This window comes from Camelina sativa, chromosome 16 (assembly GCF_000633955.1).
Source record: "Camelina sativa cultivar DH55 chromosome 16, Cs, whole genome shotgun sequence".
NCBI lineage: Eukaryota > Viridiplantae > Streptophyta > Magnoliopsida > Brassicales > Brassicaceae > Camelina > Camelina sativa.
This window is the reverse complement of record NC_025700.1, coordinates 2645673-2658660: the sequence shown is the minus strand read 5'-3', so window position 1 is coordinate 2658660 and position 12988 is coordinate 2645673.

The window sequence follows — 12988 nt, the reverse complement described above, 5'->3', positions numbered from 1 at the left end:
CCATTGTTAATGGAATCTGGAGCCGCCAACGAAAGGACATTTCGGTATCCAAGATGGAAGGAAACTCTTTCCTTTTCAGAGTTCCTTGCCCTAATACTCGAAGACGCATCCTGAGCCAAAGCCTATGGCAAATTGACGGCCAGTCAATGTTTGTGGCTAAATGGTCTCCGGAAGTTCAAACTACAAAACCGGAGTTATCAATGGTACCGGTTTGGCTAGAGTTTGTTGGTGTTCCCCTCCAATTCTTCAACCGCGAGGGGCTTGAGCACATCGCTGGTCTAGTTGGTCACCCTGTCTGCTTACATCCACATACAGAAAACCTGATCAATGTGGAGGTGGCTAAAGTTTACACGGTTATTGATCCACGGAAGCCCCTTCCTGAGGCAGTCAATGCCCGCTTTGAATCCGGCCTGATAAAACGTATTCAAGTCTCTAGCCCGTGGTTGCCCTCCCTATGTTCTCATTGTAACAAGGTAGGCCACACGGTCTCTCGATGCTCTAAAGCGCCTGCTACATGCTCCTCATGCGGCTCAGTAAAACATTTTACAACTGACTGCCCGAGAGTTAAAACGGATAAACGCCAAGGGAAACAACCTATTGTAAGTCAGCTACCCACTATTGGCGCCCCTCTTTCTTTACCTCCCACACAAGGCCAAACAAAAGCCACCAAACCCATCCCCCCCACCGGATTCCACCTCCTCTGAAATAATTCCTCTGTCAAATGAAGACCAACACAAACGTGGAACACCACCTTTGCCTACTCATTCCCCTGTCAGAACCTCCCCTTCTCGTGCTATGGACTTTGACGAGGGGAAGCTCTGCATCGACTTAAGGGACAACCTGTTCTCCCACCTATCACCCAAAAATGACAACACTTCTGAAGATACCTCAGGTTCTAGCTCTGACAACATCTCCGAGGAAGACGATAACCCGGAAGTTGAAGAGGATCGGTTCCTTAAGGTCATATCAAAGCGAATGGAGAGAAAGAAAATGCGTAAAGCTCGGGCTGGAGGTCCCGTCAACCTCTAAACCGCATATCCCTTTATGGATATTTTTTGTTGGAATGTAAAAGGTCTAAACGACCCTGTAAAGCGGAGAAGCCTTCGGAAATGGTTGAAAGTACATCAACCTCTTTTTGGTGGGATTATAGAAACCCAAGTCAACCCGGTAAATACGCAAGCTATAGTATCCTGCGTTTGTCCTGGTTGGTATTTTGAAAATAATAATGAGTTTTCAGATCTTGGCAAGATATAGATAGTATGGCATCCCTCTGTTCAAGTATCAATACTTCGGAAATCTCTCCAGATGATCACTTGTCAGGTGAAATTACCTTTTGTTCATCAACACTTAGTTGTCTCTATTGTCTATGCATCTTCCACCAGCCAAGCTTCAAGAAAGGATCTGTGGGCGGAGATTGTAGACATTGCTGAAACTCCTACCATTTCAAGCAACCCCTGGACTGTTCTAGGTGACTTCAATCAAACGTTGTTGGCCCATGAACACTCTTCACAAGGCACAAACCTGATGTCCTCTGGTATGCGAGATCTGGAACAGTGTCTAATAAATTCCTCGCTGGCGGACCTTCCATACTGTGGTAATACCTTCACGTGGACAAACAAACATACCATCGGATTGGTAGCTAAAAAGTTGGATCGTATTGTTGTAAATGATGAGTGGATCGGAAACTTCCCATCTTCTTTAGCTGTTTTTGCTGAACCTGCTTTCTCAGACCACACCCTGTGCTGCTTATACATTGATTGCCAAGCCCCAACGAGGAAGAAGCCTTTCAAATTTCTGGCTCTGCTCAATCACAACCCGGATTTTGCTCCTTTAATAAAGCTCTGGTGGGATGCATTAACTTTCGAAGGAACCAAAATGTTCACAATCGCCAAAAAGCTGAAGTTTCTGAAGTCTGTGATCAAAGATTTCAGCAAAGCTAATTACTCAGGGATAGAGAAAAGGGTACATGAGGCGTATGCACATCTCATTTGTTGCCAACAGGAGTTACTGCAAGCGCCCTCAACTACTCTAATGTTGCAGGAGAAAGAAGCTTTCAAAGTTAGGTGTGGTCTGGCAAGAGCTGAGGAATCATATCTCAAACAAAAATCTCGCATCTGCTGGTTAGAGGAAGGGGACAAGAACTCCAGATTCTTCCACCGTGCTATCATCACAAGGCAGGGTTTCAATGAAATCATTCTCCTCCTTGACAACAACGACCAGGTGGTGGACTCGAAACAAGGCATTCAAACCCTTGTGGTAGACTTCTATAAAAACCTGCTCGGGGAGCGATCACAAAACAATGTCGCTTCTGCTTTAGAGATTGCTGCTCTAATCCCTCAACGATGCTCTTCAACTGCCAAACAAGCTCTCATCTCTCCGGTTACGCCTGAGGAAATACGAAGAGTGGTCTTTGCATTACCAAGGAACAAAGCCCCAGGTTTAGACGGCTACTGTGCTGAATTCTTCACAGCTCACTGGGAAACAGTCGGACCTGCCGTGACAGAGGCAGTTCTTGAATTTTTCACCTCAGGGAAGATGCTTAAGCAGTTAAACGCCACAATCCTGACACTGATCCCTAAGGTTCCAAATGCTCAGAAGGTCACTCAGTTTCGACCCATTGCCTGTTGTAACACCCTATACAAAGTCATCTCGAAACTCCTTGCCAACCGACTCAAAAAGGTGCTTCCTGATCTTATCTCAAACAACCAAACTGCTTTCATTCAGGGGCGTTTACTTGTTGAGAATGTCCTTCTGGCCACTGAGTTAGTGCAAGGCCTCAATCAAAAGAACATATCGTCTCGAGGTATGCTTAAGGTGGACCTAATGAAGGCCTTTGATTCAGTTCACTGGGAATATATATTGAACACACTCAGAGCAATGGAGTTTCCCTCCCAGTTTATCTCCTTGATACACCAATGTATAACAACAACAAGCTTCTCGGCCTGTATCAATGGAGAATTGTGCGGATATTTTCAAGGAGCCAAAGGATTGCGTCAAGGGAACCCCCTCTCACCCTACCTGTTTGTTCTGGCTATGGAAGGGCTCACTCAATTGCTACAGAGAGACTTCAGTTCACAGCAGATAGGCTTCCACCCAGAGGCCATCAACCCTCCCATCTCGCACTTAGCCTTCGCAGACGATATCATGATTTTTTTCGATGGCAAAGTCAACTCTCTCACTAATGTTGCGGCAGCCCTCGAGGAGTTCTCCAATTATTCCGGTCTCAAAATGAACCTGACCAAGACTGACCTATATGTCGCAGGAGTGAACCAAGTTGAAGCCTCTCAGATGGCTGCTCTAGGCTTCAACATCGGTTCACTTCCCATTCGCTACCTTGGGCTTCCTTTAATGCACAGGAAACTGAGATTAGCGGAGTATAGGCCTGTACTTCAAAGCCTCACTAACCGGTTTTCCTCCTGGACTTCCCGTGCTCTATCTTATGTCGGTAGACTTCAGCTTATAGCTTCAGTAATCTATGGCACCATCAATTTTTGGATGTCAGCACTTATACTCCCAAAGGGTTGCATCAAGAAAATTGATTCCCTCTGCACAAACTTTCTATGGAATGGGGACGTATCTAAGAAGGGCTCAGCAAAGGTGGCTTGGCAAAATGTTTGTCTCCCAAAGGATGAAGGTGGCTTGGGTCTCAGATCTTTAACTCACTGGAACAAAACTCTGATCCTCAAGCTTATCTGGCGGTTGTTCACGGCGAGAGACTCCCTATGGGCTCTTTGAATGCGCAATAACAAAATAAAAGACGGCTGCTTTTGGAGTTTGGATATAAAGAATTAGAGCTCCTTCACTCTGATAGCTATGCTCAGGCTTCGACACTTTGCGGGCAACTTCTTGAAAGCCAAACTTGGTGATGGTCAACAAATAAGCTTCTGGTTTGATCATTGGACCCCTTTTGGACCCCTAATTGAATTCATGGGAACCACAGGACCCTATCAAACCGGAATCCCTCTTCAAGGGAAAGTTGCCACTGCAGCGTCTGATTCAGGCTGGGCCCTGAGACCAGCAAGATCACCCCAAGCAGAGACTCTTCAAATTTACCTTTCATCAGTGCTATCGCCTTCACTTTCCACAACCCCGGATACTTTCATTTAGCGAGTTGGAACAGAGGATCTAGCAACTTTCTCCACCTCCAAGACTTGGGACACTCTCAGGCCTCGAGCAATTTCCCCAGGATGGACAAATCAGGTTTGGTACAAAGGAGCTATTTCTAGGCATGCTTTCCTCTTCAGGTTGATGCAACAAGACAGACTTTCCACAAGATCACGTTTGCTGCGATGGGGTTTACAGATTGACCCTAATTGATGTATATGTGGTCTTGCTTTGGAGACTCGTGACCACCTTTTCCTAAGATGCCATTTCAGTGAAACGCTTTGGACAACTGTCAATCGTCGTCTCGGGTACAGACCTTTCACGTTCCACACTTGGGAAGCCTTCTCGGTTTGGTTGGATCTTAAAGATAGCACTGCTCCACGATGCCTCCGAAGGTTGACTGCACAGGCCACTCTTTATGCAATCTGGTTAGAGCGAAACAACAGATATCACAACAACTCCTCCACTGATGCTCAGACCATCTTCAAGCACCTGATAGACAAATTTGAGATGCCATCCTAGCAAAACAGAGCAGACGAAAATTCAAGAATCTTCTCCTCGTATGGTTGAAATATGGCTAGACTAACCTACTCATATCTTTGTCTCTGATCACTCCTTCTTTGTTTTTATTTTTTTGGGCAAAGGATGATGACTGTATAAAGCTTTTGTAACTTCACCAAACTTTCGGTTTATTGAAATTCACATATTTTCAAAAAAAAAAAGAAAAAAAAAGGGAAAATGGGGAGATTGACTTTGTTGATCTGTCAACTTTATTTGCAAATAGAAAGAAGGGTCATTTCATGAAAGGTGATGCGGTTATCGTTATCAAGGGTGATCTAAAAAACTTAAAGGGTTGGATTGAGAAAGTAGATGAAGAGAATGTTCTTATCAGAACAATGATGAAAGGTCTTCCTGGTAAGTTTCCCAAACTCTTCATATTCTCATGAACAATCTATATGCTGCTCATATATTGCAGCAAGTATAAAAGACTATTATTGTTGCAGAATCCTCTTGCTGTGAATGAGAGAGAGCTTTGCAAGTACTTTGAACCTGGAAATTTTGTGAAAGTTGTGTCTGGCATTAATAAAGAAGCAACTGGCATGGTTGTCAAAGTTGATCAGCATATGCTTATCATTCTGTCTGACACAACCAAAGAACATGTAAGGCAGTTTTTTGTTTAAGTTGTGCGTTAATTTTTGACAAGGGTAATATAACGTATGAAGATTATATTTATATATGTAGTAGATTCGTGTCTTCGCTGATCATGTCGTCAAGAGTGTAGAAGTGACTAATGGTGTCACAAAAATTGGATATCATGAACTTCATAATCTTGTGCTTCTAAGGTAAGTTGAATCCCCAACCTGCAGCTCTAGTTAAGTGATACCATTTTTATGTGTATGAGAGCTTTATATTACATAATGCAGTGACTTGAGCTTTGGAGTAATCATAAAACTTGATAGTGAAGCTATCCAGGTAATAACTTACCAATTTCATGTCGATACAATCGCCACTAGTCCGCATGTCAATTCTATAATGTTTTTTGTTTATTTCAAGATTTTTGTAGTAACTCTGTTTTGGTTTATTCCAGATTCTCAAAGGGGTTCCTGACAGGCCGGAGGTCTCTATTGTCAAAGCCAGCGAAATAAAATACAAAGTTACGAAGAAAATAAATGCGCAAGACCGTTACAAAAGGTCATCACAGTGAAAGATGTAGTCAGGGTCATTGAGGGTCCTAACAAAGTGAGTTCCTTTGCAGTCTGGTCGTCTTTGGGTTAACAAACTCCTTTAATTATCATTTTAATAGTCTTATACCAATTTATATACTTGTAATAGGGTAAACAAGGTCCAGTGGAGAAAATCTACAAAGGAGTGTTGTTTATACATGACCGGCATAACCTTGAACACACTGGATTTATCTGCACTAAAAGCTCATCTTGTGTTCTTTTTGATGGATCATGTTCCGGCGCAGACAGAGTTGTAAGCCTAGCTCTTTTAGCAGGTTCGGCTATCGTTTTTTTTATATTCAGCAAAAGCTTCATTATTTTTTTGTTACTGTTCTACTCTAGGCTGAGTCCTTCTCAAGATTAGGCAATTTCAAGACACCAGCACCGGTTCCGCCATCTCCAAGAAGATTTCAATGGGCAGACATGGGATATAACCGTATGTCAGATTTCTTCATATTATTTTGGTTTATATCTTTACTCTTGACTGGTCCATTGCTTTTTAAATGTTAAAAGGAGACTTAGATTCCGCTATGTATGACTTTTGTACTATAACTTTGGGTAGATCAGTGATATAGTTTGGAAATAGATAATAGTTTAAAACGGTTGTGCATAATGCTTTTTTTATTGCAGTTGGAGCTGGAGCTGGAGGGAGACATCAGGGTGAAAGAAGGGGAAGAGATGACGATCGCTTGGTGGGTACGTATGTGAAAATTCGTCTGGGGCCTTTCAAGGGATATAGGGGGCGTGTAGTTGAAGTAAATAAAAATACAGTGCGTGTGGAAATCGAGGCAAAGATTGTGACAGGCAAGCTCCACTGTTTTCACTTCTCTTCACAGCTGGTTGTTGCATGTTGAATGAATTCTGACTTTCCTTGTGTGTACAGTTGAGCGGGAAGCGATATTGGATATAACTAATAATGTAGCCAGACCCTCTCAGTATAATATTGGAAGCCAAACTCCTCTACATCCTTCCCGGACTCCACTTCGTCCTTGTATGACCCCGATGCGGGACTATGGAGGTTTGTTACCTTAGTTAATTATTTCAGAGTTTCAAGATCCATCATTAAATTGACATTCTAAGCTGATAAGTTTATGTAAAACTTCAGCTACACCGATCCATGATGGAATGAGGACACCTATGCGTGGTAGAGCTTGGAATCCTTACATGCCTATGAGTCCTCATAGTTACGTTTGTTCTACAGAGAACATGGCTATTGTATTATTCCCATAAATACTTAATCTATTGAGCATGTGTATCAAAATGAATTGTTATGTTTCAGGGATAACTGGGAAGATGGGAATCTGGGATCATGGGGAACAAGTTCACAGTATCATGTAATAATCCATCTCTGACATAGCTTTTACGGAGATTATTACTAGTTGAAATTCTTTTAATCCTTGACCAACTGTGCCTTTAAGTTGCTGTAGGACATTAATCTTACTAGCTTGATGATAACTAGTAGGAGTAGGATACTTTGTCAAAGCATTGATATAAGCATAAAAGGCCTCTGAGAGATTGGAGTAAGACAAAACCTGTGAGATAGGATGAACTGTAGATTCTTGTAAAGAGTTACACTGATAATCTTGAAGATAACCCGGAGGTCGTGAAACTCGTTTTCTTGGAATTGTCTCAACAACCTCAGTCACTGATTCCCCCTCACTAACTGATTTCCCCTCACTTACAGTGCCAGAAGACTATCCTCTAGTACCAACACTTGTACTTAAATGGGGAAAGAACCGTGTGGCATCATTGGTAGGTTGTGTGTTCTGAAAAGGGAAGATATCTTCAAAGAATTTCACATTCCTGGAGATAAAAACAACATTGCTCTCGATATCCATCAGTTTGTAACCTTTATAACCTGCTGGATATCCCAAAAACACGCAAGCTCTGGCTCTATCTTCAAATTTTGTTCTCTGTTTCGGAGAAGTGCTCGCGTAACATAGACAACCGAAGGTTCTCAAATCGGTGTACTCTGGTGTCTTACTTGTGAGCTTCTCATACGGTGTTTTGTTTTCCAATAATGGAGAAGGAGTTCTGTTGATAAGAAACACGACAATCAAAATACAATCGCCCCACAACGATAAAGGAAGATTGGATTGGAAAAGAAGAGCACGAGCGACATTCAAAATGTGTTGGTGCTTCCTTTCAACGACGAAGTTCTGCTCTGGAGTTTCTGGACAAGAATGGTAAGCTACAATTCCTTTGCTGCGATAAAGATCAGCAAACTTTAGCTCCGGAGCATTATCCGACCTTACACTGCGAACCTTCTTATCAAACTGAGTCTCCACCATTTGTAGAAATCAGGAAATACTTTCAACACATCACTCTTCAATTTGGGCAAGTAAATCCAAGTTACTCTGCTATGATCATCCACTATTGTCAAAAAACATTTAAACCCTTCCACTGTTTTTTCTGAAAACATTCCCCAAATATCGATATGTAACAGATTAAAAAGTGCAAAACAATAATTGTTTCTATTAGAATATGGCAATTTCTTCTGTTTTGCTCTTTGACAAATATCACAATGTATAACCCCTTTATTCCTTTGTTTAGAAATGCCAAGAACGTCTGTAATCATATCAATCCGAGAAAAAGAAGTGTGACAAAGTCTCTTATGCCAAACAGCAGAATCTATTACAACATTCAAACTACAAGAAGATAGTTGTCTTGAATCTGTAGGATCTTCAAAATCCAACAAGTAAAGATTAGCAATCCTTCTACCTCTTCCAATCGTCAATCCTTTGATAGGATCCTGTATCAAGCAAGAACTAGGATCAAAGATAACACGAGAACAAGGGTCTGTAGTCAGCGAACTTATACTGAGAAGATTCAGCCTGAATTCCGGTATATACAGAACATTCCTCAAACTGATAGAACCATTGATCACCACTGTACCAATACCAGCTACCATAACTAAACTTCCATTGGGAAGATTAACATGCTGACGAATAGACATATCAAGATCATCAAATAAACTCCTATCAGGACTGACATGATGAGTGGCACCAGAATCAAGAGGTTGACTGAGGAACAAGGTGGGAGTTGAAATACGCAATGAAGTTCTGCAACTGGTCTTTAGACAAGTTCCCAATTAAACTCTCTAAACCATCAGATTTCTTGTCAGTAGGGCCAATCGTAGCAGAAAATTGGGTTGTAACAGCAGGAGACAGATTAGACGATTGAGAAGACTGAGAAGATGCAAATTGTTGCTTCCTAGGCTTCCATCCAGGTGGATAACCGTGTAACTTGTAGCAACGATCCACAACGTGGCCAGTAAAGCCACAATGAGAGCAAATCGGTTTATCCTTCTTATGAGACTGATATGCAGCATTAACAGATCCAGAAGAGGTGGGAGGAACAGTGACATTCATCACTCCAGGATGTGGCACAACATTCCCAACCTGAAAAGCAGCTGGTACAACACTGACACCAAATTGTCTCTGACTATCATCTTGATCTAAGATGTTGCAAACTTCAGCAATATCAGGTAGAGGCTTCTTCATGATGATTTGACCCCAGATGATAGAGTAAGACTTGTTTAAACCAGCCAAAAACTTGATGAGCCGTCCTCTATCAACCTTCGCCTGAAAATTGCGTTTGCTCACACAGTTGAAAGAACGACAACACAAACATGATTCAGTAGGTTCACTGCCTATTGTGCAGATCTTTCCATATCATAGTAGCATCATCAAAGTTCAAAATACTACCATATATCTGCTTAGAAACAGCATTCAACATCCATGATTTGACCATACTGTTGCATCTAGACCAGATCCGAAAGATAGGATTACCTAGGACGAGGAAGAGAACCATCGATGAAAGCGAGTTTGTTCATTACATCAAGAGCAATCTTCATCGCAGAGCACCAGTGGTTGTAGTTCGTACCATCAAGACGATCCGCAACAAGAGAGAGGCCAGGATGATCAGCGTTGTGAAGGAAAAACGGTGAGTGTGGACTATCCACAATATCGATCTCAGAAACGGAGGTGATTGGAACACCTAGAGCTGGATCTACCATAATCGAAGAGAGAGAGCTCATCGGAGCTTTCGATTTTGATGCAGAACTCCCAGCACCGGTGGATTTACCCAGACGACGAGTAATTTTCCGGATTGGAACTCCCACATCGACACAAACAAGCACACAACAAATCACCAACAATAAAATGATCAGAATAGAGAGAAAACAAAATCTGAGCTAAGCATATAGCTCTGAAACCATGTTAGTTGAGTGGAACGAACAAAATCAATGAAGATGGTAGAGAAGAGAGGAAGAAGATAAGAATGGAAAATGATTATGTTATTCATAGTTAATATGTGATACAAAGGTTATATACAAGTAAAGCTTATCCGGTACTAACCGGTTATTTACATAACCATGATTAAACCATCATATATCTAATAGGAACTAAAAGAACAGTTTCAGAAATGTGTACCCATGGCCAATAATCTTCATTGGAGATGCTAGAAGTGCCACGTTTTTTCTCAGGTAAACTACTGTTTTACAGATTGCAAGATGCACATCTTAGATAACCATGTGCGCAGATTTGAACCCGAATCCAATGCTCGTCCTAAGCATGTGGATGGGGTTTTGGCTGACATGATACCCTCTGGGATTGGAAGCCTGTTGATGCGGCAAAGGCAGCAAATCTGATCAAGGATAGAATTAAGAGCATGGAAGAGTTTGTTTATGTTAATGGATGGTGTAGTGATTGGCCTGTGACAGAGGATGCAGAGCGAGAAAACATACTCAAAAGAGTTTGCTGAGGTTCTTTTATCTTCTTGCCCCAAGGAGAATAAAACTCTTTCATGTACCCTTTGGGAGTGGTTGATGAATTACACATAAGAGAATCTAGAACTATCTACATGTCTTGGGTGGTATCTTGATAAATGTAGCTTCTTTAGGATCAGAGGGTACAGCTAGGCTAGATGACAGTCTCGATGTCAAGATTATGAACCTGGAGGTATTAACCAAGTTAGTTCATTTATAGTACAGTAACCCATAGTCTCATGTCTCATTAGTATTGTCTCTATATTCTTAAAAGGACAATACTTGGTGTGAACATTTTGTATGGCAAGTAATACTAAATATAAACAAAATATTTACTTCAAATTAAAATCAGAAAAAAAAACAAAATAATTAGAAAAAACAGAATCTATATTATTTTGTTTGACGTCCCCTCTTTTATTAGTATTTAGATTAGGGATTTTGTATTTATCTATTTCTTTTATTTATCATCTTAGTCCTAACACAATATTAGAAGTTTGAAAAATATGTGGGAATCCTTTTGTTATGAAAATCATTAAAATATATTAATTTAGTTGAACTCAAATCGATACATATAATCTCGTTTAATTATAAAATCTAAATCTTAATTCTTCTTTATAAACCCAAAACGACATATAAAATCATTTTGATATTTTCCTTTGTAAACCTAAAAGACATATAAATTTATTTAATATTATAAAATCTAAACCATAATTCTCATTTCTAAACTCAAATCTCTATTTATAAACCTAAAAACCGACATAAACTCTCATTTAACAGTATCTAAACCCTGAATTCTCATTTGTAAACCCAAACTGACGTATAATGTTGTTTAATTAAAAATTGAAATCATAGTACTTTTATATAAATTCAAAGTGATATTTAAACTCATTTAATAAAAAATATACTGTATATTTTTGTTTACTTATTTTGTTTTATTTTTGTGATTTTAATTTTGATTTATTTTTAAATATAATATTATATGGCATCTTTTCATTGGTTTATCAAAGAGGAGGTGAACAAATGAGTTATTTATGTATTTTTATATATAATATTACTTGGCATTTTTCATTATTTTTAAAGTATTTTTCTTCTTGAAATTTTCTTTAACTCTTTGCAACATTTTATCTACTAATATTAAACATGTAGAGAATTATTTATGTAATTGCGCTCTCTTTATCTATCTTACTATCCTCCACATATACATATATCCAAAAGAAATAAAAATTAAGACCACATCAAAAAGAAGATCATTAGCCTTCTTATTACTATCATAACTCTTGAAGCTCAATTTCCCTTGTTGACTTGTGTTCTTATAAATCCACTGAAATTTATGAGGATGTGATGCCTAAGGGTGATAAGATCGTCTCTTGGATTCTTGACTATCCAAAAATCGATCGGGATATCTCAAATAGTAAAGGGTTACACAATTGTGAGATATGATTAGCAGTTTTGAGTATAGTATGGTGCATGGTAAGGAAATAAGGAAAGCTATTATGATAAGAAACACAATATGCTAATCTATGAGAAGAGGTTGGGTGAGTTGAAACCATTTGTGACAGAGAAAGCACTAAGAATCGGAGAATGCTAATCAGCAGAGAAAATATGCGCCAACGCTTTAAGTGAAGTATGAGGAGAAGGTATTAAAACAAGATGATTATACCAAATGTTTCTTAAATGTTGTAAGAAATATTCTTCAAAGAAAAAACTCTCCAAGATTTGAATTAGTAGCGGAAGATATGGAGTGTATTTATATCCAGAAGATATGGACTGTATGTATGGAGTGAATATTTTAACTGAATTTAACTAATTTTTTAAAAAAATAAACTTTAAACTAATGAAAAACTGACATGTGTTAAATAAGTCTTGAGAAATTCTCAAGAGTTCTCAAACGAGAATCGGTACTCAAATGTCTCTTCTACTTTTTTTTTTTTCTTTTCTAAACTGTTGAGAATCCTTGTGAAAACCTCCTACTGAACATGCTCTAATGAATCATGTTGTTTTGCTGTTGCTCTTTTTTGAGATAAATAAAGTGAGTTATGTTTTTTGAGATAAGACCACGGTTGTTTAGATAACTTGTGTATCTCTCAATGAATCGACGCAGATCTAAAGCCCATTTGAGCGCCTTACAAAACAAAAACTCGGCCCAAATCTGCGTTGAATAAAAGAACATAAAGCTGACGTGGCGAACACTGATTCGTTATACTATCGTGTCGAGCGTATTTTTTCTCGCGTCGCCACGATTTGGCAATAACCCTGCAGAAAATAAAAAATGGGAAATGGATTATAAGGTGACCTTCGTCTTTAGTTGACCATCAAAACTAGAACGCTCTTTCTCCGTAGGAAAGGGGAAAGCCAAACAAAACAAAACAAAAAAAAAAAAAAAAAAAAAAAT